The sequence below is a fragment of the Gopherus evgoodei genome, chromosome 14 (assembly GCF_007399415.2).
Source record: "Gopherus evgoodei ecotype Sinaloan lineage chromosome 14, rGopEvg1_v1.p, whole genome shotgun sequence".
NCBI lineage: Eukaryota > Metazoa > Chordata > Testudines > Testudinidae > Gopherus > Gopherus evgoodei.
Genome location: NC_044335.1, coordinates 3,973,677 through 3,999,941, shown reverse-complemented (window position 1 = coordinate 3,999,941; position 26,265 = coordinate 3,973,677). Strand labels below are relative to the sequence as shown.

General features: G+C 48.2%; 1 protein-coding gene across 1 annotated transcript in view; it reads right to left on the bottom strand.

Moving 5' to 3' along the window:
• Nucleotides 1–15,554: 15,554 nt before the first annotated feature.
• STK35 (serine/threonine kinase 35) overlaps nt 15,555–26,265 on the bottom strand; it is a 31,837-nt gene continuing 21,126 nt past the window's right edge. The window contains exon 3 of the mRNA XM_030532770.1: nt 15,555–20,671. The gene's annotated coding sequence lies outside the window, so the exon portion shown is untranslated. The remainder of the gene's footprint in view (nt 20,672–26,265) is intronic.

The window sequence follows — 26,265 nt, the reverse complement described above, 5'->3', positions numbered from 1 at the left end:
ACTGCTTAGGCACCTCCAAGGGGAGGTGCACGAAGACTAATGGGAAAAGTGAGGAAAGGAAAGCGTTGAGGGTGTGTGTGTGCGGGGGGAAGTGTCCTGACATGGAGATCTTAGACAGCGGAACAGACTCCCTGGGGAAGCAGTGAGAGCCCTATTGACCAGGACTGGCTCCAGGCACCAGGGAAGGAAGCAGCTGCCTGGGGTGGCCAATAGAAAGTGGCGGCACTCCATTCGCTATTGGGGTGGCACGTCCGGGTCTTCAGTGGCAGATCCTTCACTCCCTCTCTTCCTCTTCGGTGGCAGCTCAATCAGGTCTTTCGTTCTTTCTCTCTTCGCCGCTTGGGGCAGCAAAAAAGCTGGAGCCAGCCCTGCCATTGACTGAGGTGAAACCCTGGAGAATGCATGCTGGGGAGCAATCCTGCCTTTTTGGGGGTGGAGAAGATGAGCTTGTAGGTGTTTGGTATCTCTAGCTTCGTTGAGCCAGTTACAATGAACTGGAGAGCACATGGGGCTGTTTAAGCCCTGGGGCTAAGCAGCATTAATTGCTCGTGGCGTATTGGTAGCAACGGAGTCTCGCTTTGCAGCGCTCACAGTAAGAACATGGACCCATGGTATTGGAAGGAGAGAGAATCTCCAACAGAGGAGGGGAGTCTCGTCCTGGAGGTAGAGCTCGTGCACTGGAGAACTTGCTCCCAAGGAGCCATGTGCTTTTAAGTGCTGAGGACTGGCCCCAGTCGAGTTGGCAGCTCTCCAGGAGCTGAGGTGAGGAGCCTCCTCTTAGCTGGTGAAGGCAGGAAGGGGTCTGGGGGAGATGGAGACAGGCGTAACATAAAGCATTTCTCTCCTGTGTTTGGCATCGAGAGAGATTGGAGCCTCGCGTGCTGCACCATGTACCTGGCTAGCCTCCTCTGGAGGGCTGGCACTTCAGACAACAGCTGGGCTGCACCAGAACGGCAGCTGGGAAAGGGTTGACAAGAGCAAACATTTGTCCTTGGAATGAAAGGACCTTCTGTCCTGACATCAGGTTTAGGTATGAATCACTGATTAGGGAGCAGGTCTGGGCTTGCAGTAAACTCCTGTCCATGTTTACATCAGTGTAAATCTGGAGCAACTCCATGGAAGGCACTGGGGGTGAATTGCATTTAAACCTGTGAAAACCAAAGCAGAATTTGGGCTGTGGTTTCTAAGAGTTTTGAGAGACTTGCCTGGAGTGAATGGCAGCTTGCTGCTCTTGCTGTGGCAGCTGGCTGGTCAGGATGAGGGTGAAGAGTTTGAGTGGAATAGAACATCAAAAAATCCATCTAGAAATCATGGAGTGAGCTGGAGAGGGGCAGAGGAGGGTTCAGAGCGGGCACTGCTGCCTGGAAGGAGCTGGGCTCTGAAGATGGCAGGACTCTGTTCTTGCTAAGAATGGAGGCCGAGTTGGTTCGAGGACAAAGATAGAAATGATGGTTCTTCTGTTTCCACATGGAGCCATTTGAATTTAAAAAAATCCCCACAAAATCTTCTTTCCAATTTTACCTCCTCTCCCCTTTGTTTCCTTTTCTGTTTTGCCAGTGAATGCAGCAGGTGGACAATAGCTGGAGGATTCTCTTTTCTCCCTTTCCTGCTCTCTTTTCTGAAGGGGCCTGTACCACTCATCAGTACAGTGCTGAGCACCATTCACTAGTGCAGGGAGTGACGTGATTCCTAGCCATTCTCTCATCCTCTTCCCGGGTGTGCCGGGCAGGGGCTTGTTTTGGGAAGTTTGGGGGTTTGTGACTGACTCTTGAAAAGCTGAGGATTGAGGAATTCTCCACAAGTTAGAGCAGCAAAACGAAACATGAGAATCATCCTGGTTCCCAGTCACTCAATCATATTAGCAGCAAACTGGTAACTGGGAGGGGATGGAATTTAAAACTGCTGCTTTTTTTTTTTTCATTTGATTTCATTGATAAGCTTGATTCTTTCCCAAAAAAAATCAATTTAGAAAAAAGGCCATTGATTGAAGGGGAAAAAGTCACTTGAGTGGGGGGAGCCAGCTGAACTGGAGCTTCCTTATCTTATCTCAAGGCCTGGTCTGTCCATGGAGCAATTTTGAGCAAAGCTCAGGACTGAAGGAAGAGGAAGACTATTTTCCCTCTTCCAAAAGGCTTGGCTTGAAAGGAAACCTGCTCTCCCTTGAGTCTAGCAGAGCATGTTCTATGGAATGAGAGAAATGAGGGAAGGCAATTTCACCCAGCAGAACGTTCACCATGGGAGCCCTGCTCTCACCGGCTGATCAGGGCACGGGTTGTACAGGGCCAACTGTGTTGAATTAATCCTCCTCTTGCCCTTGGAAAGTATGGTCCATCCAGGTCAGGGCTGGGGTCCCTGGGAGAGGCTCCTCAGTAATACAGGAGCATGGGGACGGTGTAGTCTCAGCTGGTCTAAAGTGGAGCAGAGAGAAGTTAAGAGCTGGACAAAGGTGGAGCTTGTTGGGCACTTTTGCCACTGGGGATGGGAATTCCTCCAGGGAGAGGCTTGGGTAAAGCAGTTCGAGACCAGCTGAGAACAAGCTGGCAGGGAGGGTGAATTCCATGTACCTCCCTGGAGCTGAGGATTCCTCCACATCAGGGTTGGGGATCCATGCGTGCAGGAGCTGGTGAGGCTGACAGCGGAAGTAATGTAGAAACAGTGTCCGCTTCTTATGGGGGTAGAGGTGAGTCCTGTGGGCTGGCCAGTTGGAGAAGGCAAGGACCTAAGTAAACTGAAATGGCACAAGATCCCATGGTGCCCTTGGGTAGGGGGGTGTCCTGAGGCTGGGGGATGGGGAAGCTTTCCAGTGCAGCCTAGAAGGGGTGATATTTCTCAGTCAGGGATGAGATGTATTAGTGCATGAATTTCCTTCTCCCTCTAAACGCTCTTCCCAAAGCTAGGATTGCAATAGCTCCCGTCTCGCCCAGAGAGCAGCTACCTTCCCACCAAGGGAAAGCAAAACTAGCCAGCAAACAAAGCTCTTGGAAAGCTTTTTCTTGGCTCTCTTCTCCTCTTAAGAATGAACTGAACCAAAGGAACCCAACTCGGAGCCCGGGAAGGTGGAGGATTGTGGTTCCCCGTGCTCAGGAGGAACCAGAAGCTTGCCCCCACCATTGGAACAGTGGTGGGGTTGGGGATTTTCATGTTACGGTCTGAAGACCAGCTTCACAGCTGAGTAGAGATGGGAGCATCTGGGCAGTGTAGAGTCCCACCCATTTACTAATGGAGGGAGCGCAGCCTCCTGGTCTGCATCTCCAGGAGGACAGGGAGGAATGATACATGAGAGAACAAAGCAGTAAGACTGGGGGAGGGCACTCGGCCAAGCCTCAGGGAGAAGATGACGACTGCATTATCTCTGTCTGGTCCCTAGGCCACCAGTGTGGTGAGGAAGCCACAGCACTGCCAGGGCTGTGAGTTTGCTGCATTCAATCAAATACAGCTACAAAAATCAGTGGCCCAAATAGCCAGGCCCTCAGCTGTGGCATGAAGAGACCTCACTTGTCACACCCTCCAAGGAGGGGGACTGTCCCACAATTCCATGGGCTTGCAGACTTGCAGACTGGTCAGTGCTGGGGAGGGTTTTCCATTTGACAATGAGAAGAAAACTCTGTTCTCGCTCCTCCAAAAAAACCTGCCCCTGCGACTCCAGTTCCAAAAAAATATCTGTAGGGGTTTGTTCCCTCTACACTTCCAGCCAGCCCTGGCCATGCGTCCGTGTGCGCATGCACTGGAGCAGACAGGCCATCTGCTAGAGGGCCATGGCATGTACCCAGGGCCACCCAGAGGGGGGGCAAGTGGGGCAATTTGTCCTGGGCCCTGCGAGCCCTGGCCCAGCAGCATTTCGGCAGCAGGGGGGTCCTTCAGTGCTGCCAAAGACGCAGAGCAACTGAAGGGTCCCCCACAGCCGAAATGCTGCCGAAGACCCGGACCGCCGCTGCAGCTCCCCCGCTTTGCCCCAGGCCCCCTGAATCCTCTGGCGGCCCTGCATGTACCAGCTCTTACACTAATGGGAAGCGTTTAATGAGCAGTTCCTACGAGTGGCAAAGCTGTGGGCTTTTGTTCTTAGGTGCTGGTGCTAGAGCTGCAGGAGCGACAGCAGGGGATCTCGTGCTATTGCATGGTGCGGTCGGCATGCGAAGGGATCGCTCCCATTCCTCACCACGCAGACCCCTTCTGCACACTGGAAATTGAATATCAACCCTGGGGCAAAGTGTGGTGGAAGCATTTAATGTATTTCTCGCTCTTCTAATGCCATTTCATAGCTGCAAATGAGGAGCCAGCACCATGTGACTGGCCAGCTCTCTGTGGCTCACCAACTGGTGCTCCAGGGACCACGGTTGACCATGGCTTGCAATCTGCTGTGCTAGAGCTTTGCAATGCTAAGGCATCACCCCCTGCGAGGGTGGAATTTATGTCTCCAGAGAGCTCAGCTTGGATGCAACCTCTGGCTCTCAGACAGACCCGGCTTCACGGCCACTTTTACCAGTGTGCTAACTGAGAGAATTCACATGGCTCAGCTGGTATTCAAAATCTAGGAACTCAGCTCTGTTCCACCTCTAGCCACCAGTCCACATGTGATCTGCGTGGTTGTCCCGCTCAGGGTATGAAGCTTCTGCTTCCTCCCCTGCACACAATGGAAAATGACAGAGAGGAGCCCTGTCAGAGGAACAGGTGTCAGAACGTGGTGTGGTGTACCCATGCGTTGTCTTCAGCCCACGTGGGGGAGAGGTGAGAGGAAGTGAAGTGCTCATCTGAGGGTTTATTACCTCTGCAGATGCTGGGTTGGTTCATTGCATTGCTAGGTCCTCACACTCCAACATCCTTTGGGGAAATCGAGCTCCTGGCAAGTCAGACTTGATCTTTGACACTGAGGCAGAGCCACTGCCCACTTTTGCCAGTGATGATGCCAGGCTGTAGTAAATCTGTGGACTCTACTCAACTCAATGTGCATTTCCCTCTCCATCCTGTTTCTTGATCCTGGCTGTATCTGGAGTCTCTTCTCTCTAGTCTCTGGGCTACGTGGACCAAGGAAGGCTACTACTTCAGATGCCATTGGCCAACACCTGGTCTGTAGAGCAGTTCTAGGTTTTAATTCTCTATTCTGATTTCCCCCTTTCCCACCTATGTGGCTGCACCTGGGTACTGGTCTGTGTGTCACAGGAGGCCTGGGCTCTCATGCTCCTCCCCAGGAAGCAAAGAATGTTTTTGTTTTCCCTTTACCACCATTTGCTTCAACTTTTTTTTTCTGACATTTCTCCAGCTGTGCAGGAAAAGCATCAGATGCAACTAGCAATTAGCTCAGCTGGCACCATCCTATCCCAGGGGACAATGCACAGAGGTTTCAGGAGAGTCTCTCCTTGGTAATTCTGCTCAGTCAGACAGCCAGGGGGAATAGGGCAACAGAGGAGGACTTGGGAAAGGTTCTGCTGGCAAGTGGGACTTAAGGACTGATCCCAGCTCTAGATGGAGATTCTGGCCTTGTGCGGTGTGAGTACAGCACATGGGAATGGTTCTGAACTCCCAGCAGCAGTGTCTGAGTGGATGCATGGCTGGGAATGGAAGAGCTCCCCCAGTGTAGGTGCTGGATTGACAGCAATGGTGCTTGACACCTTCCATCCACAGAAGAGGTACAATATGGGCAGTGGACTTGACTTGCAACACTCAGACCTGGACCCTTATCCACATCAGAATGCTCAGTTGTGGATCTATGCCCTGTTCAGCTCTTGACATGTTGGCCGTGTCATCAGAGAAGGGCTCCAACCTAGGGTATTTCATTGTGATGTGGACACTTGGCTATTAGGAACTGGAGTGGGTGAGAACCAGGCTGGGGTGTGTGATGATAGAGAAGCCCTTCCTAATGCTCAGCAGTGCACGTTCTGGTTTGGTGGGTGGAGCTCGGATGCACAGCCCAGACGTGAATAGCTGTCTCTTCACTGGACACCCTTTGGCACTTGAGCGCCAGGAGCTGCCAAGAACTTCCTCAAAGCAAGACAATGTTCCAGGGGTGGCTGTGCTTGGAATGAGTTTATCCTTGGAGAAAACACCCTCTGCACCCTCACTAGTAGCCTTTCTGCCTGCCTGATGTTGTCTTCGAGACACACGGGAATCTGGGGTGTAACTACGACAATGAGTTGAGTAAGAGTCCCTCCTCTTCACGTGCCCTCCCAGTCTATGTACCGTCATGCCCTGGTGATGGAAGAGATGCAGAAGAGACTTCCAAGATGCTGCAGCAGTGCAGGAGCCAGGGGTGACACTTGTCGCTATGGCTGCAAGACTCTGCAGCTCAGCTGGATTCCAGAGCAGCCTTGGGAAGCGAGTCAGAGCCTGTGACGTCTTTGCTGTGTGCTCCCACTCAAAGGTGTCGGGGCACAAGATCCATTTTTAAGCACTAAATGGAAAATTCCACTAACGAAGTGTGACCGATCACACTTCCCTGACTGAAGTGACACATTAGACAGGAGAATGCAGAGCAGCACTTCAGAATGTGCCGACACTCAGCTCTCCATGATGGGTTAATGAGATGACATGACAGGTGAATGTCACTGCAACCTCCTCATGTTGGACCCTTGACAGGAATTGCCCACGCTGCTGGACTGATCATGTGACCTCTTCACTGAACATCTGGTCTTGTTCAGCAATTGTCAAGGACTCGTCTTCTGTAACGAGGTTGTTCCATCATTAACCTCTAAGAAGGACTTGCCTCTGAGACTGCAGTGACTGCTGTGGGGGAGGGCAGATGGGAGGGAAGAAGGAAGATGTACCTTGAAGGACTGAAAGACCGAACCTTACATGGAGCAAACCCAAGAACGCCACAAAATTCTAGGGCTCCCAATCTCTTTTGTCAGCATATTGGAGAGAGGAGCCAACAGCACTAGCTAAGTCACACTTCAGGCAGGCATTGTGCAAACATCCTCCCTAAGGTCTGCCATGCACCTCAGTCCAGACACGCAGCATCCCTTGCTGCTTCTCCTCTGGACCCCACCCAGCTCTGCTAACGCACCTTCCCACTGGCCTGCAGTATGCTGGTCGTTCCAGTCCTGGATCTCGAATGCACAACTGGACACATGGAGCTGCACGGTGGTTGTGATGGGGGCAAGGGAGGCCTATGCAGAGTCCATCTCACAAGCTTCCACATCTGCTCTAAGCCCGTCTCTCTTCCCTGCTTTGTGCCAGGCTCCTTGGGCTTCTCTTTAAAAAAAATCTTTTCAGGGACCCATCGGAGGGCATGGGGAGAGCTGGATCTCCAGAGCTGCTGACATACAGACAAGTCAGCTATCAGTCAAACCAAGCTGCTGAGGGGCCCTGAAGGTGCTTGGATGATGGGCAGCAGTTGTGAAACAAGCTCACTCCAGTTCCTAGTGGCCAGGTGTCCATATTGTCCAGGCTGCCAGTAACACCTACAAAGAGGCTGAGGGCTGGAAGAGCTGTTGAGACTGAATTCCCTCTTGTCCCTAGAAGCGACCTCCTCCAAGGGAAGCCTGTTGAGGGGGCAGGAGCTAGCACTGCTGCTGTCCCTGCTCCGCGGATTTCACTTTCTCCTGCACTTTCAGTTGGGGCTATCCACCCTTCCCAAACAGCACGTTCACATCATTCATATGGCCAACAGTGCTATGAGCTCGCAGTGTGCACCGATGCCCTGTAGTGGGTAATTCCAAAACTCTTCAGCTGTGTCATGGGCCCAACGCCGCTGAGAAGTACTGGAGACTTTCCATTTTGTTCTAGTGTTGGGGGGCAAGGGAAGGGCTTGTGGATTTGATTATATTTGTTTTCCTCTGCTTTTAGCATGAGGTTCGACAGAGTCATGGGCTGCAGCCTGGTGATGGTTGAAGCCCTGCATGGCCAGGGGATGGGTGTCATGCCCTTTTCTATGGATTGTAGCAGTTCAAGTAGATCAGGAAGGGCTCTATGCTCCAGCCCTGCTGAGTGGTGGTGCTGAGTGTGCAGGCTGCTAACCTGGTGCATTCAGCACTGGGATGGCCTAGGCTGTCGTAAGTCAGCAGGGTGGAATGGACTGGTAGGTGGCCCCTTCTTACAGCCCAAGGGGCTCCGTGGAGGTCCCTTGGGCAGGTTTAACTCCCAGCCCATTCCCCAGGTGAGCAGTGCAGCTCCCGTCGGAGTCATGCAAATACATGCGCAGCCCTGGTGCGAGTGATGCTCGATTAAGCTCAGTGCCTGAGCCTTGTCTCTCTCTGCACCTCACTGGGGCTGACAAGGCCCATTCAGGCCTAGTCGGGCTGAATGAATCCGTTTCAGATCAGTGTCGGATGCGATTACGGAGGACAATGGTGATGGGGTCTGTTCGAGGGAGCCGGTGGTGATTTGCATGTTCTGGGCCGTTTCAGTTCCCCGGGGCAGGGTGGGGGTGTGGGTAGGAAGCATGTTCAAAACAGAACCGCGGAGGTCTTTGGGATCAGGCTGGTGCCCCATTACATAAGTTGGCCATATTGCTAGCTGCCGTCAGCTGTTATGCAAATGCTCGAGCTGCGTCATGTGGCTCCTTCCCTCTCTGGGGCTCTGAGCCCTGCCGCCTGCTAACCTGGATAGCCAGGAATGCTGCCTGGTCCCTGCAGAGGAACCTGGGTTTGCCTGTAGCTGACATTAGGATCTCTTGGAGGTGGGGGGGAGTGGGGCGCATTGTCCTTACTAACTACAATGGTCTGAGCCTACTGGCCCCTGAAGAGCCACCTACTGAGCATCCCTGTGCTAGCTGAGAGCTCTTCTGTTGGGGGGGGGTATTTGGCACTTGCTGTGGGAGGAAGCTGGCTGTGTCTGGGCCTTTCCAATGGCAGACCATCAGATTGGGAGCGGGGAGAGGTTTGTTTTCATCTCTGCCACGGGCCTGCTGGGTGACCTGCCCTGCCTCTGGCCACCCAAAACACAACTCCCTCTGGTGTCTTCATTACATGGAGGGTTTCACCCCTTTCACTTCACGTAGGTCTGTCTACACTGCAGTCGCGTGTGTGACTGCAGCAGGTAGGCAGACCCTCGATGGCTCTAATCTAGCTAGCGTGGCTACCAACAGCCGTGAAGCCACGGCAATGCAGGTGATATAACCTGCCCCGGGCCCTTGGGAAGCTAGCTGGTGCTGCAGTCTGTGCTGTCATAGCTAGCCAGATTCACCGAGCTGAGGTGCAGCTCCACATGCTGCAATTGCACGTCTGATTGCAGAGCAGACACCCGCTGGGTGAAATTCTCGGCCCCGTGTTAGACAGGAAGTCAGGTTAGAGGATCGTAACGGTCCCTTCTGGCTCTAAAGTCCTATCAACTTGGTGGTTACCTTCAGTCCTGACTGTTGCTGTGCTGTCAGTTGAAAACTGCATTCACTGGCCAGGATGCTTCTCTCCTCTTGGCCTGGCTGTTGGGGAGCTGTCCTGTGCCGGTCTGTGGCAGCAATTCCAGAACGGTTCATACTACAGCAAACCTCAGACGAGTCACATGCTAGTCAGTGGCTAAATCTCCAGCATTCTAGCCTGAGATGGAGGTGCTGGTTCAAAACCAGTCCCTCCCTGGATAGCTACGTACGTATTGTGATGCCCTAACTCTTAGCAGAGGTAGCTGCACTGTCTCGATCCTATTCCCGAGTGCTGCATCACTTGGAGAGAATGGATGAGCGGCTCTAGTGGTGAGAATGGGTTCAAAATCTGGACTCCTGGGTGTTATTTCTAGCTTTACCACAGAGTTGCTTTGTGACCTTTATTTGAAAGTGCATTTACACTCCTCACATGCAACATGCTTGTCTCTGCACAGGTCAGAGGTGCATATGCTGCATGGTGTATCCCTGCCTGCTGCACTGGACTTTTTACATTAAGGTGCACGCACCTGGTTTCACAAATGCTTAAAATTGTGGCCCCATCACTGCTAACCTAGCATAAAAACACTGCTGGAGGAGAGTGATCCTAAACTCATGGATGTTGCTCTGATTCTTTAAGAGCCCCACGGGAAAGGTCCTATAGAGCTGCAAGCCTAGTCTTTCTATGGGTGGAGGATTGTAACTTTGGACCAGTCCCTCTCCTAGTGCAGGGAGAAGCGTTGTGGCTCTGGGCCTGCCATGAATGCAGCGGCAGATGGTCTGGGCCAATCTCCCTCCGTGGATTGAACTGTCGTTTTGTGCTAGAGCTTGAAGCTGTCAGGAGCCAGGGCTTCCCGGAGGGAACTGTGATATTGCCTGTGCCAGCACTTGCACTATGATCAATGCGCAGGTTTGGCTGTGCCCACCATGCATGGGAGTGGGGTGTCTGGCTGTCTTTCGCTTGCTTCTATTCCTATTTTAAATCCTCCTGGCCCATGTGTCTGACTGCTGGGGAGGGAGCAGAGGGATTCTACAGAGTAAACAGTCTGTTTGTAGCTATTGAAGCCATAACTGTCTAGGTGGGTGCATTGTTGTGGCTTTGAGCCGAATGCTTTCCTGGGGCTGTGCAGAAAACCACTCACCCCCCTCTTATTAATGAACAGTAGATTGTTGGGGGAGGGGAGGGAAAGCAGAGGCACCTCTTGGAACATCACACCACTGCATGATCTCCCCCCTCACCTCCACAGGGTCCCCGGCTCCAGGGAAATGCTACCCTGAGCTCCTTGTTGAATGGCTGGGAAGCTCTGTGCCTTGGCCTGTATTGTACCTGGTGTGGAGAGAGCAAAGCTGCTTGTCTCCTCAGCAGTTTTATCCTGATGCCACAGGTGATGGAGTGTGCCAGGAAAAAGCATTACAGGGACTCACTGGCCTGAGTGCGTTGGCTTTGTGTGTAAGCCTCAGTCCACCTGGACTTTCTGAGACTGCAGAATTCCTAGCTGAGCTGACACAGCCTTTCATCCTTCCCTGGCAACCGCACTGACTATTGGGGGGTGAGGAGGCAGGGCTCTGGGGTAAGACTCTAAAAGCCACAGTCTGCTGCATGTGGTGGCTGGTCTATCCTGGGCATTTCTCTAAGTGGAACACCCAGTAATGTTGGCTTGGTGCTACGCTGAGTGATCAGCAAGGTAGTAGATAGAGAAGCTGACCTGGTCACGGTATTCAAATCTCAGGGTCTGATTCTAACCCATTCTCACCTGAACCTTGGCTGGGATGGCTCCTGTGAGCAGTGGTTACCAGATCTGTCCTCTTTAATTAGAATTCTTCACCTCCCCTAATATTTACTTGATTCAGTCCATTATCCTTCTGTCCTTAAAGAGCCACATGGCCAAAGCAAGAGCTGTTATCTAAAACTTTAATTAAAAAATGAAAGCAGGAGGCTGGCTCTGGCTTAGGGGTAAAAGCGATTTCTGTGGGCCAGAAAACAAGACTGAGCGTATTTCAATAACTGGTGAAATGTGAAGCACAAAACCAAGCTGAGCTAAGGCCAGAATGCCCTGGGGCTGTAGGGAGCAGCCAGCAGATGTTTTGACTAATCGGCTACTATGCTGCATACAGATTGCAGTCTTCCACCCCAGAGCTGGCCGCATAACACTGGTGCTGTATGTACTATGCACAGTTTGTGCTTTGTGCACTTTCAGGATGACAAGTGCTGAAAAAAATTGAGTTGTTAAAGAAACAGCTCTCTAAAAGTATGTTAAATGGTAGCGTACCAGGGCTGACACATTCTAGAAGGTCCTGGCTGTGGGCATGGGCATGCATGTGCACTCCGTCTAGCACAGGGGTCTCCAAACTTTGAGACAAGGACCATATTTGATTTTTTTTTTTTAAAGGGGCTTCACAGGCTGAAGCAACTATGAAAAAGATTAAATATATGCAAAATTGTTAAAAAACCAACTCTACTTTGTCAGTGTTGCATTAAATTCTAAATCAGGTATAAAAGTTAATCATGCAGGTACTGTGAAATCACACTATCTGTCAATATTAAAAATCATTTCACTTTTTTTTATTTCTAAAAACTCACATTTGTATCATACAAATACTGTTTGGTTCTATTAGTGCTGTAGTTAAAATGTAACCATTATGAAATTGTTAATTTCCATCTGCTTTACTCCATTTATTGGAGATATAATCAAGCATCTGGCTTGTATGTTTACTCTAAGGCAGGTGTCTGTGCCTGCTCGGCTTCATCAGCAACTCTTCCCTAAGTTGGCTCCCCTTTTGGGGGGACACTGGCTCCTGGGGGCACTCGCCCCTCTGCACAGCTCAGCTGAGCTCCCCCGCCCCCAAACCATGCGAGCTGCTGCCAGCAGCCCCTCCCCCTGCCTGCTCAGCTGTTCACTTCTCCCCTGTTGGTTGGAGGGCTGGACAAATGGAAGACCTGGCCCAGGTCCAGCCTGCGGTCTGTAGTTTGGAGACCCCTGGTCTAGCATATTTCAATTGATGATTTAACCTCCTATCCCCAAAAGGGTAGGATCTTGCCAAACTCTGGTAACAGGCTCGGAGTGACAGCTCTAAAATTCCATCCAGGTTACACAACACAGGGAAAGAAATGGACTTGTTGCTAGGGCTGTGATTTATCTTCTGTCAGGCTGGGAGACCAGATTCCTCCAAGACAGGGTGGGGTGGAGGAAGGACTGTCTGTATTGCTCTGAGCCTCAATGTCTGAGCAAGCAGGGGTGGGGAAAAAGCATCAACTAGACAAGTGTGCCTTTATGTGGGAGTCGAATAACACTTCAGGAGACTTGGCCTATTGCTTGGCTTTCTTCTTGGGTAGCACAGATCTGCTCTACAAAGTTTGCCCAACCTGCCATGATGTTTCTTTTCCCAAATCTGAGATCAATTTTAAATCACAGCACTATGAAGGATCTGAGACTAGGCATATCAAGCCGTGCCTTGTCAAATATCTGCCCGCCAGACACTTCTCCCCCACCGCCCTCGTTTTGAGTGGCTGCACTAATCCTCTCTTCCTGTCCTGAACCCTTGCTGTGTGTTAAACGTCCACCCCGGAAAGTGACTGGCTTTTTTTTTAAGCAGTTGCCCTATGGTTTGTGAAGTGCTTGGGGCTCATTCAAGTTTAAAGGTGATAAGTAAACTCAAGATTATTAATAGACCACAGTCAAGACAGCTGTCAGAAATTAAATGTGAATCCTCCCCCCCTGCCCAACATGTCACTTTGGTGCTACTCCCATCTATTGCTGTGCTTTTATTTTAGAGTAAGTGTAAAAGGGTCTGGTTTTGTGCTGACCTTGATCTGGGAGCAGCAGAGGAAACCAAACGCCCTGAACCATTACACTCTTTCTCCACACACTATCAGGCCTAGTCTACCCCAAGGGGGGGAATCCATCTAAATTAAGCAACTTCAGCTACAGGAATAACATAGCTGAAGTTGATGTACTTAGACCTACTCACTGCAGTGTCTTTACTGGGGTGAGCTGACTGCTGCCGCTCCCTCATCGACTTCACCTGCACCTCTCGTGGCGATGGAGTACAGGAGTCAATGGGAGAGTGCCCGGGGGTCGATGTTCGTGTCTAGTCTAGATGATCACTCGCTGCCCACCAATCCAGAGGGTAGTGTAGACCTACTCACAGCTGGGTCTAACCAACCTTGGTGGGATCCATTTTAAAAGGCCAGCAGAAGAGCTGCTGGGCCTCTTGCATATGAGTTCACTGCTCCAGGAATTAAAGAAACGAGCTCTCTTCTCTGCTGCAGGCAGGGGCAGGCTCAGTGGGAATTGAGGGCGTTCAGCATCTTGTAGGATACCATCCATTTAAGCTCCCTCTGTCGAAGGCGGAGTTCGGTGACATAGGCCAGCTCTGGCCCCTCTGCCTCTAGCAGGCAGCTGTCTGCACTTCTGTTACCGAAATGGACACACCACCGGCCTGTCTGCTTAGGGTCCTGCTACAGAGTTTGCTGAAGGTTCTCTGGTTCAGGGGCCCATAGTACTTACACAAGGTTCAGGGAAATTAGGGAGTATGTGCTTGCACCAGCGCAGAGATGGCAACTACTCCTGGATCATCATGCAGTGTGTTGTAAACAGTGACACAAGATGCAGGCTGATGACTTGGGCCCAAGGAGTTCAGTTCCAAGATGTTCTGTTTACATTTTAGCTAGTCTCATTCACCCATGGACAGGGGTGGGCAGGATGAGAAGAAGCCACTTACGTTGACTTCCCTGAAGCTGAAGCAGAACTTTAATTCCTCCTAGACACAGCGTAGGGGGAGCGTGGCTTCAGAGCACGTAGAGAACACATGCCACAAAAAGATGTCAAACTCCTCCCTGCTGTGAATCCTCGGGGTTAGACTACAAATGATAGTCTTCCGTCGTGCCTCCCCCGCCCCCCCGTGATTAGACCAAGTCATTCCACTGTAGGGGCAGGCTACTTACCCTCCAACCTCGTCAGACTGATACTAAGCTATAAAGAGAATTTTCTTCAGTTTCTGTTTTTGGTGTGACCTCTGAGAGCATCTTCACACTGGATTGCAGTAGGGATGCCATGCCGCTGGCCCAGGATGTCTAGCCACACTTGGAGTGGGAAGTGCTTCTCTGGAAACTGGCTTTCTGAAGTAGCTCTGAGGAGAGGAACATGCCCTCTCTTGTGCTCATGCTCTCCTTTGCTGCCCATCCCGTGTAAGAGACGGGACCTCTCTGGAGCAGCAGAGCCTATTTCAGAGTGTCCTTAAGTGGATGACTGCAGCTTGTCATCCCTGACATAAAATGGCTTAGGTCAGAGCTCCCAGAGCTGCTCTTGGAGGTCAAGAGTATGCTCAGCAGAAGCGGTTACCTTTTTGGCCCCAGCCTGATGAGTCCTTTCCCAAGGGAGGTTAGACAAGCCCTGAAGCCTCTCCCAGGGTAAGAAGTCATGGCTAGCTTAACCCAATGCTCTGCAATGGCGTAGGAGGTGAACAAGTGCAACCTCGATCCATTTTAGCCTCTGAGTTTCTTTGTTAACATGGCACCATTAGCTGCTGCCCCATTCATGCTCTGCCTGCTTGACCCCAGTCTGCCAACGTTTCCAATGACGCTATAGAATTTAAGACCCTGCCTTTCAGCCTCCTTCTCAAGGCCTGGAGCAGGAGACCCTCTCGGAAGCGAAACAGAAATAAACTCCCAAGATCAAGGCTTCAGTTTCAGCCAGAGCTCTAGCTGCAGCCCGCAGGAGCCTGGGCTGTGCTCATCACTTTACTTAGGGTTTCTTTGATTTGCAGGTTGCATCTTTTGCTCCTTACAATAGAAAAACCTATTCCTGGCTTGCTCTCACACTAGCACTATATTGTACGCTCTTGTCCCTCCTTTTTGTAAGACCCTGACAAGATCTGGGGGGAGGTTGGAAATCGCAGTGGCACAGGTGGCTGTAACAGGATAGAGGCAGAAGGGTAGCCTGGCTCCTGTCTTTCCCTCTCTTTCTAAATGCCACGGGGACTGATAGCTCAGCTCCCCCCGCCCCTTCTCTAGAGAGAGGAGCTGCAGGTGCTTTCATTTCACAGCTCTGGGAGATGCTACTTTCATATCTTAAGAACTTCTTGCCCACTTATCTGCTGGAGCTTGATGCTGGAAGACTCCCTAAGGGGAAGTCAAAGAACCATCCTGACCTAGCCTCTGCTGTTCTTTGTGACCATGGTGTGTGCTGCTGTTCCAAGGACTCCCATCTCTTAACAATATATTGCAGCTGGAAGGCTGAAAACAAAGAAACAAAACTCGCGTTTCAAATTGAGTATGGCTTTTCAACCCCAGCAAATTGCTTTATTCACACAAACGTCTCTTAATTTACAACGCCTCCGCCATTCATACACATCAGGGTATCCACAGTGTTCAAGGAACTTAAATACGTCTCATACCAACCCAAGTAAACCAAGTACAAAAAATATTTATATAAAGTTCACACACAGGTCCTAGATTACCAGCTTCTGTGCAAAACGAAAAATACAGATTTATTAACTAGTATCATGAAGTAACTTTAGTTTGGCGTCTGGGTTTAAGCCTTCCCACTCTATCTAGTTCAGTAGAGAAGATGCATTAAATATCCAACCACAGATTCCCCCTGGGAGCCACACCTTAGCGTTTAAAAACCATTGAGATGGCAAACTGCAGGAAGATGGAATTTGTCACGTTGCAGTTAGAAGAGGCCACTTCCTACTGTGCTTTTCACCCTGCCTCCCCTCCCCCTCTGACTCTAAAGTGTGAAAATGCTTAGATGTGAATGGTGTAACTGCTTTGCCACTGGTTGTTTCAGGAAAATGGCAGGCTGTCATTTCACACTGCAGTCAAATGTTTACACTGGAAGTGGACAGCACAACGTAAGCAGGCACCAGTTTACGTAGATAATAGCTAGCACTGTAGTGTAGAGAACAGAACAGCCTATGCAATGATTTCCAGGAACTATGGCCAGAGGTGCCAGCAGCAGATGTACTGCTTGCAACATGGAAGGAATGGATAAATCTGAATGCCAAGTAATTTGCTTTGTTCAGCCACACAAACTAGTGTTGCCAAGCATCAGAAGAAACACAAGGTCCAGCTCCAGGGGACGGCAGCCAAGCCTCAAATCTGAACTGCTTCAATAAAAAGACCAGTGTCTCCAAGAAAGTTGGTTGGCTCCAAAGCAATATGCAGTACACAGCTTGAGGGGAATTTGAGCAGCATGGTCTAGATCCAGCAACAGATGATGTAGGGGTGGATGCTGAAGAATGGGGTAAGTGCTTGATTAGTCTTCTAGAGAAGTCACTGAAGGGCACCAACTCAGCTCCAGAGGGAAAGGGAGATTGGCTTTAAAGCAACAGTAACACCAGTAGTCCCTGGGAAGGGTTTTGCCTAACATGCTTTGGCAGTGTGTTTAGAGGAAACCAAACAGAGCAGCACTGTGTTCCCCACTATTATGGCCTTTGTAAATTAAACTTGATATATTTGAATTTTTTTTGCCTCCATTGCAGCTGGCTGTTCTCTTTACAGCTGCACCCTGTCCGTGGGCAGGCTTAAACCCAGAGTTGATACTGCATAGTGAGAAGATTTACACAAATGAGGAATTTAACAAAAAAGTTACCATCTTTGTGGAAGTCTCTTATTGCTCCACAAAGGCTCTGGGAACCTCCTGATATGTTAAGGAGCTGGATCCTGAGGAGTAAAGGAAGACTAGAGAGGGACCACTGTCTAGCTGTCACTAGCCCCTCTGAACCTTAAACACAGCAGCAGGAGAACATGGGGGAAGCTAGTTTGACTCCTTCTCTAACCAGGCTATCGAGCCCATCTCAGCACCCCTCGCCTTATGGAATACAGCTGTGGTACTACAGCCACCCCAGTGTTGGTGTGATGCTGGAGGTGCAGACCTCCATTGCAGGTTGGTGCAGCTACCGCATTTCAAAGTTCTCCAGAAATGTGGCTAGTTCTTTCACCCCCACTGTAAACAGAATATTTAGAAGTAAACAATTTTAATACAATCCTATAACATGGACAGGGCCATGTCATCTGTTCTAGCAAAAACCTGGCTCGTGAGAGCGAGCCTCAAAATCAGTGGAACCTCCTTGGTAGGAGCCCTCAACTCTCCCCCCTCTGGTTAGGCTTAGACCTCATAACAGCTAGAGTTGTCCCTCCAGTGTCAGTTTTTAAGTTCAGTATCAAGCGTGGTCAGTCAGAAATCAGGAGACACTCTTGTATGAATATGAGCTGCAGAGACCAGGCAGTCCTGAGCCTTCGGCTTAGCTCCCCTTTCCCAGAAGCTGGAATTACCCCAGCTGTAAAGCCTAATGCCAAAAAATGTATACGATGGGTGAGATGTTTCAGCCAGCAGCAGTAAGGTGGAGGAGCTGGGCAGACACTTGATGTCAAGCAAGAGGAAAGAGATGCCGCTCCCCAGAAAGCTTTATGTCCTTGCAGGTTAGAGCTAATCCCTCTTTTGATGCTGTTGCCCTAGGATGAGTTTGGGCAGGGCCCAGAGGTGAGGTGTGGTGATACACCACGACCTGTAACCAGTATGGCTCTCTCATTATTCTAGTGATCTTAGAGCACTCAGCAGTAAAGCCGCCATCGGCAGGAAACCAAAGGAGAGAAGCATATTTAGACTGACCAGAAACTAAAGGGGAAATGACCCAAGTGGCCAAAGGCTAGCAGCCCCCGAACTCTTCCTGGAAGTGTTTTCTAAATCCTATAAGGCACTACGGTCTATCTAGTTAACAACAAGCTGTTTTAAAAGATATCTGCAATACAAAAGGTGAAGTGAAAATGTGAGAGCTGAAGTCATGGCAGGGCTGAGGGTGACTTTACACTAACCAGCTGGCTCAGCGCACGCTCTGCCTGCAGTGCATATAAGTCGGGGAGTAGTCATGTCTTCACTGAAGTTTCCAGAGAGAGGGAAAGGGGGCACTCATAGATATCCAATGGAAAGGATTCCTTAGTACCTCCTCTGCAGGTGAAGACCTGAAGCAAGTGGCACTGTGTCTGTTTGAAATCTGCCTCCCCACCACATACAGCAGTGCTGGAGAGAGCGCACAGTGTTGAAGTACAAGCTTGAGACTCTCATCCTAAGACAGGTGTAGTTAATACAGTCTTGGACTTTGGGGAAAGTCCAAGGAAGTGCGGGAAGCAGCTGGCTGCCTGATGTCGACCGCCACATGGAAGAGCAGTTCTCTTGTGAACAAGAGTGCAGGAATATTGGGTTGCTTCTAGAGAACATGGGTCAGGAAAACAGCAAGGGGGATGGAAAAACAATGGGCAGAACAGCACGAAAGCCTGTGTTATGTTTCAATGCACCCTGTGACTGATGAGGGGCTTCAAGTAGTGAGAAAATCCACTACTTCGTTACTCCAGAGGGTTGGGGCAGCTTAGATGCTGCTACAACAGCCCCCTGCTAAACTGGGAATCAAACGTAGACTAATGAAAGTGAATGGAGGAGTTACAAAGCCAGACAGTCCTCTGTGGTTGATAACCAAACCCAAACGTCCTAACCCCAAATAACCATCTTGGGAAGAAGTGAGGGTACTGAAGGTCTGGCTGTAGCTCTCCACAGCACAGAGAAGCATCTCAGTGGGGGTGCAGGAAAGAGGACTGGGTCCTAATCCTGGGCTTGTGCTACGCTGGTTACTATATCTGTGTGAAACCTTCAAAACACAAGGTGTTCAATCAGCTGGGGGAGCACATAAGTACAACTATATGCTATTGCTCTGCTATTCCCCTAATGCACAGCACAACCTTCCTGGTGAGGTGGCACCCAAATCTTCTCTGGTCACTGCATTCAAGCTCAGCAGAGCTGTCAAGGCATACAGGTTTAAAAAAAAAAACCACCAAAAACCAACAACTAGACACCATCCTTAATCTAGCCCTAATGGAGTTATTGCATTCTCATTCACTTTCAGGGGATGGTGCAGAATACTGAGTAGACAGACAAGTAGCAAGTGGGTGCACAAAAACGTCAATGAAGAGAATTAAGACCGACATGTCCGCACAGCCAGCAGGCATGTTAGTACGGTACAGATCCTGTATGATTAGGTCAGCAGGGCCCTTCTCTAACTGTGAAGCCAGTCACATCCTACCAGAGCGACAGTGGAATACGTAGGCAACTGGGTGAGGAAGATTTAGTCTGGAAGCACAACTAGTGGCTCCTAGACCAGTATCCCAGCAGGGGTTTGTTTGGGAAGCCATTTCTAGCATATTTAAGAAGTCACAAGGTAACAAGGGTGCTGTGCTTTACACTGAGCAAGGTCTAAAGCACTACTGAAGCCGTCACACAGAGTCAGTCCCAGAATGTCAGTGCAGCTCCAAATGCAGGCCAGGAAACTAAGTATTAACTGTTCAGCTTGAGATTCCCACCTCCTTTCCCCTACATCCCACTGATGCGTAACCTGAAGTGCCCAAGCTCAGCCAGCATTCTCTTTGCCCTTTGTAGACCACAGTTATCGTGCAAAGGGCAAACAGTCTTCTGCAGGAGCCTTGAAACCACACAGTGAGTGACTAGCTGTCAGGGCCCCCTACCTCCAATACTGCCAAGTCCTTCACGGCTGAAGTTTGGCACAAGTGACTTCAGATCTTTCTTTCAGCTACTTTCTTCTTTTGTCATATACATCCACCCTACAGTTCAGTGAGTCACCTGAAAATCTGTCCCATCCACTCCACAGGCCCATTACAGAATTAGGCTCTCAGTTGCCAAAATCCACAGATGACTTTTTTATTTGGGTGGGGGGGGGGGACGAGGATCTTTCCACTACAGCACTGATCTTGCATAATCAATTTATTTTCCGTCTCGTTATTTTTGCTATGCTACTCTAATGTCACTTGCTTTATAGCTTGGGCAGCACCTGCCTGTTAAGGAGCCATCAGGTTCTGAGCCACATGACTGTTTGTTTCCAACATGGGGCTTCAAAGACCTTGCTTTCTACAATCTCCCAACTACAGAGCAAGCCCAGTGAGCTTCTCTCCCCTAGATAAAGGATATTAACTTTAAAAAACCAACTTGGGCACATCCTGACTTTGAGCCTTGGTACTTGGCAGCAGTTGAGGGAATGCTTTGCAGAGCTTCTAATTGCAATCAGTGGTGGTAAAAAGCCACAGGTCTTTCCCAGAAGAACCTGGAGCATTCTAGTTGAATAACAAGGCTGAAACGGTGGAGGAAAGGGGTGGGGATGTGAGGGAAGAGAAACATGTTCTTCTTGACTGCATTCAATAGTCTTGTAACCAAATGGGCTGCAAAGATTCGGCTCTTCAGAAATCTCACGTGACCAAAAAACCCAAAACAAAGGGAAAACTTCCCATTGCCAGAGATCTTGTTGTCAAGTGATCTTCAAACCATCTGCTTCCCTCTGTGCATGTAAGTGATGGAGATTGTAGGTCCCTGGTAAATAAACCTAGAAACAAAAATAATAAAGAGAGATCAGATATTGCCACTGTTTCACCCATCAGTCTAGGGGCTGTACCTGGAAAAATGTAATGTCCTGAAAGCCTCTCCACGGGCTGGTCAAAATGGCTACCCCTGACACAGTGAGAGACATCGGACCTTTCAAATCCTCTCCTTCTGCTCACCTTGCTTTCCCGCCTCCCTGCATTTCACTTGCACCATTACCACCTGCCAGTTGCTGATGGATAAGAATTAGGGATTAAGGCTTCACACCGACTGGAATCCGCCATTCCAATTTTCTTTCATCTACTATAATGCAATGGCTTCTAGTGGCATAAAACAGTAGTTGCTTAAAAACAAACAAAAAAACAGACAAATTCAACTGGGAAAGGAAAAGTAAAATGGTAATAGAGTGAATGGATTCTGAGATCAGATACTTGGTAACTGGACATGAGTGGAACTGACTGTAGATAGATACCACTGCAGAGAGATTTAAGTACTTGTTTCCAGTCCTGATTAATCTAAAATATTGGTCTTTGAAACTCACACATCCCTCAGCCTAGCCATGTTGTCACTGATCCAGGACTGACTATAGCAGCTCTGGACCTCAGAATGTTGTTTTTCTTCTCCAAAACAAATTCACAGGTAATCCAATGTATTAATCTTGGCCACATGCTATTTATATGTGCCCAAACTGTGTTGAGTCTCTGAGCTCAGTCACTTAACTATGCATAACACCACACTATATTTAAGTACTGTAGCTACATCCTAAAAGGCGTCTGCCATGGTGTGCTAGATGAGTATCTGTTAAAACATGAAAGCACTTTTTCCAGAGGCTCCATATGATGTGTTCATGAGCATGCCCGTTTAAAAACCACTTTCAACTGTCTGTCCGCATGCCCGACTAAAGGAGGAACAGTGTGGCTGTCACACGCAGGTATGACCATCTTCAATTCACTAACAGTGAGAAAGCTTCTGAGGCTTCTCAAGTTGTTTTGCTGGAGGCAATTAAAGAAATCCCCCTTGCTGTACACTCAAGAGGAGCAGAGACTGTTTCTTATTGGCTGTGAATGTTAACTCTCAGGGATGTTAGATTCCATCTCTGCATGCTAATTGCTATGGTCTGCTAGTTAGCTCATTCATGCGACTTACAGAACAGACGGGGAGTCAATTTCGAAGGGGCTAGACTGGCAACACAAGAATGTTCCTATGCCTTCCTTCCATGTTTGACTTGTAACTAATCGCTAGACGTCACGCACTTTGTTGCGCACACCTGTCTAGTCCTCCCACAAGCTGATGTCTGCACTACCCAGATGCCAAGTGCATTCCCTGACATTCTGAAATTGATTGGAGGTGGTGTTCAAAAGTTATCATGTTACATCCCAACAGAGAGATGCTGTCATGTTGAGTGTAGGATCTCACTTTGCTGGGCCAGTAATAATACTAGAGGCTGGCCCTCTTTACTGCTGGTATAGCTAGGATTCCCAGCCCTCCAGGACTGTCCTGGGGTATCCAGAAATTAAAGATGGTCACGTGATATCTCCGGAAATACATCCAACCAAAACTGGCAACCCTAATTGTAGATCAAGCTCACTGCATGTATTGGAAGCTCCTGGCATCCCTTCATTCTGCACCACTCTCTGAAATCTTGGAACTGATCTGATGCAGTGTTCAAAAGTTATACGGACAAGCGGAAAAATGCCTTGCTTTTGTTTGGCCAATCCCATCAAGCTACATTTCTCTAATACAAACTCTGAGCCAGGGTATGGTGGCAGTGAAGTAAATGGGAGTTTCACTATCAACCTCAATGGGGACAGAATGTGCCCCATCAGAAGTGTCACCATCCTACAACCTTGGTATCCCAGGAGAGCCAACAAGTCCTTCCCCCTCCAATGACTGAAATCAGTTTCCCACTAAAACAGTGCTGCTGACTTAGCAGCGACAGAATTAACCTGTTGAGGAAAGATGGTTACGCCCCAGAAAATCACTGAAATCCCTTTGTGTACTAAAATCTTGTTAAAGAATAAACTTCTTAAAGGAAGAAACCTCCTCTCCTGGTGCTTGAAGCAGAGTGGATTGAATTTAAATCACTCAATTATAAGCATGATTTAAATCGGCAAGCAGGAAGCCTTGATTTAAATGAATTTTAACTAAAAAATACAAATGCAAAACACAATTATCTTCCTAAAGAAAACTTGATTCTCACTGATTGGTAACCATTAAAACATGTTGACTAGCAACTAAATATAGTCTTTACGCTACATTTGGTATTTTTCTGCTTACCAGGACAACACATTGTATCTACACACATTTATTTAAGCAGTCATATAGCTTAACATACATTTATTCAGATTCTTAATTTTTACTTTTTTATTATGTTAAAATTCTGAATGATACTTATTACAAGTTCAAAAATATCTAGTAAATTAGTGTCAAGCTCTATTTGGATGGAAATTGGAATTTAATAAATGTGCAGAAATGGGTTATTTATTTTTTTTAATTAAACAAAACTATCTCAAACATGCTGGGGGGGTATCAAAACATATTTTGCATTTAAAACCAACTAATCTGTTAAGCAAAGGAAGTATTATATGTAGTTTGTGAACTGAAGTGATTGTTTCTGGTCATCACGTCTTTCAGGATTTTAGAACTAGTAGATCTTATGCTCTCACACCTAGTTTTTAATCATTGATTGGAAGAGGAAAAAAGCCTTCCTGCTTTTTTCAATTCCCCATTGGTTTCTTAACTTTGAAAGAACTAGTCATTGAACTAACTTAGTTGAATAAACTGAAATGAAGAAAATATTGTCTGTTGCTGTCGAAGAGGTTACTACTGACAAAAACCGGTTTAGCACTTTAAGCAGCTGGAACCAGAGTTTGTTGGCCAGTGACCTTCCAGCAGTTCAGTGCTGACTTTCTTTAAAATTTTGGCAGAAAATATGTACAGCTTGAATTTTTTTATTTTAATAGATTAGGGTAAATTTAGGCCTTAATGTATCAAGTATCAGAGGGGTAGCCGTGTTAGTCTGGATCTGTAAAAGCAGCAAAGAATCCTGTGGCACCTTATAGACTAACAGACGTTTTGGAGCATGAGCTTTCGTGGGTGAATACCCACTTCTTCAGATGCATGTCTGGCCTTAATGTAGGTTGTCTAATTTTAATAGGTTGATTTTTTAAAAAATGTATTTATTTAAATAAATCAGTTTAATCTATTTTTATCTACCTTGGCTTGAAGTAGTGAAACGGGAATATATGTATTAACTGTGCTTTCTAGGAGAGTATAGATGAAAAATGCTAGTCAGAACAGTGTGCTAGTGCAGGGGTCGGCACCCTTTCAGAAATGATGGGCTGAGTCTTCACTTAGTCACTCTAATTTCAGGTTTTGCGTGCCGGTCATACATTTTAACGTTTTTAGACGGTATCTTTCTGTAAGTCGATAATATAGAACTAAACTACTGTATGTAAAGTAAATAAGGTTTTTAGACTGTTTAAGCAGCTTCATTTAAAATTTAAAATACAGAGCCCCTGGACCAGTGGCCAAGACCCAGGCAGTGTGAGTGCCACTGAAAATCAGCTGGCGTGCTGCCTTCGGCACCCGTGCCATAGGTTGCCTACCCCTGTGCTAGTGGATTGACCAGACAAACTTTCACTACAAAGACAAAGCATTCTGCCATGGGCAAAGGCACCTGGAACATCAGGAGCATGTTTCTTAAAGGAAATTACACAGGAAAATTTCTAGAATGTTTCTCTTATGCTGCAACCTCATAAGCAGGGTCATGTGGCTCTTCTGCTCCAATTTTACTGGAACCAGAGCATCTCCAGAAGAGATCCGCATTTGAGAGATTTCCCCAAGTTCAAAGTTTCCCAAAATAACTTTTGACAAAAGGAGAGATGAAATGATGCACGCTATTTCGAGGGGGTAAGTGCAAGAGTTTTTAATCCCTCTACTGATGACATTTATAGTCTTAAGTAGCTAAAAATGTTCACATGGGCATCAACAGCTTATCAATTACTCGACTGAGACCTGGTGCGTGTTGGGAGTTCTTGTACACAGTTCCTAGCATAGGAGGGCACCTATGGCCCAGGTCACACTGAAGAGAGCCGGAGCTGGCATGGGGGCAGTCCTGCAAAGGGTATCAGTCAGTTATTTTTGGTAGCATAGTGTTCTTACTAATGTGGGGGAGGCAGAGATTAACCTGCAGATTCTCACATTAATCACATTATCTCCCCTGCATGGGATGAAAGGGCACAGAAGAGGTAGGGGAGGGACTTAATCACTACCATGGTTTGCTAGATTCTACATCATGCTGCTTACAAAGCAACCTAATTTCCTTCTCTGACAGGGTTACTGGATTAGGGAAGAGGCCAGAGGCAGTAGATGTAATATAGAATGATTTTAATAAGGCCTTTGACACAGTCCCACAGGGCATTCTCAGAAGCAGCCTAGGGATATATGGTCTAAAGGAAATGACTATAAGGTGGGTGCGGAACTCGTTGAAAGGCTGTACTCAAAGAGTCGTTATCAAGGGCTTGCTCTCACATTGGGAAGGTGCATCTAATGGGTCCTTGAAAGGTCTGGCCTGAGTCTGGTACTAGTCAGTATTTTCATTACTGACTTGAATAACAGAGTGGAGAGGATGCTTATAAAATCTGCAGATGACACCAAGATGGGAGGCGCTGCAAACATTCTAGAGGACAGGATTAGAATCAAAATAACCATGACACATTAAAGAATTGGTCTGAAATCAACAAGATGAAATTCAGTAAAGATAAGTGCAAAAACCTTCACTTAGGAAGGAAAAATCAAATGCACAACTACAAAATGGGGAATAACTGGCTAAGAAGTAGTACTGCTGAAAAGGATCTGGGTTTACAATGGATCACAAATTATGAGTCTACAACGTGAAGTTGTGAAAAAGGCTAATATCATGCTGGGGTTTATTAACAAGAGTGTCGTAAGTAAGACACTTGAGGTGTCCTGCTCTACTCAGCAGTGATGGGGCCTCAGTTGGAGCAATGTGTTCAATTCTGGGCACCCCTTTTTAGGAAAGATAAACAGGAGGGAGCCCAGAGGAGAGTTACAATAATGATAAAAGATTTAGAAAACCTGACCTATGAGGAAGGGTTAAAAAAACTGGGCACATTTAGTTTTGAGAAAAGACGACTGAAGGGGGACCTGATATGTCTTCAACTACTATGGGTCCTTAGAAGCATTAGGGCAGTTAAGCTCTGGAATTGGTTTCCAGGGGAGGCTGTGGAATCCCCATCAGTGGAAGTTTTTAAGAACAGGCTGGATAAACATCTGTCACAGCTGGTCCAGGCTTACTTCATCCTGCGTCCCCCACAGCAGGCTGGCCTTGATGACCTTGTGAGCTCCCTTCCAGCCGTACATTTCTGTGATCCTTTATGGAATTTCCCCCAAACCATCCCCAGGCCCAAGCACATGAAGGGGGTTGGTGAAGTTTAACAATGGCTAAAGACTAATGAATCCAGCTCAGGTTGATAGTGAGCAAGAGTCGTTATTGGCTATTGGACGTTTGGGACCTGTGTGAAATGAGTGTGGTTTTTTCAGGCCAGTTTCCAGGAGACAAGCATCCAATCACAA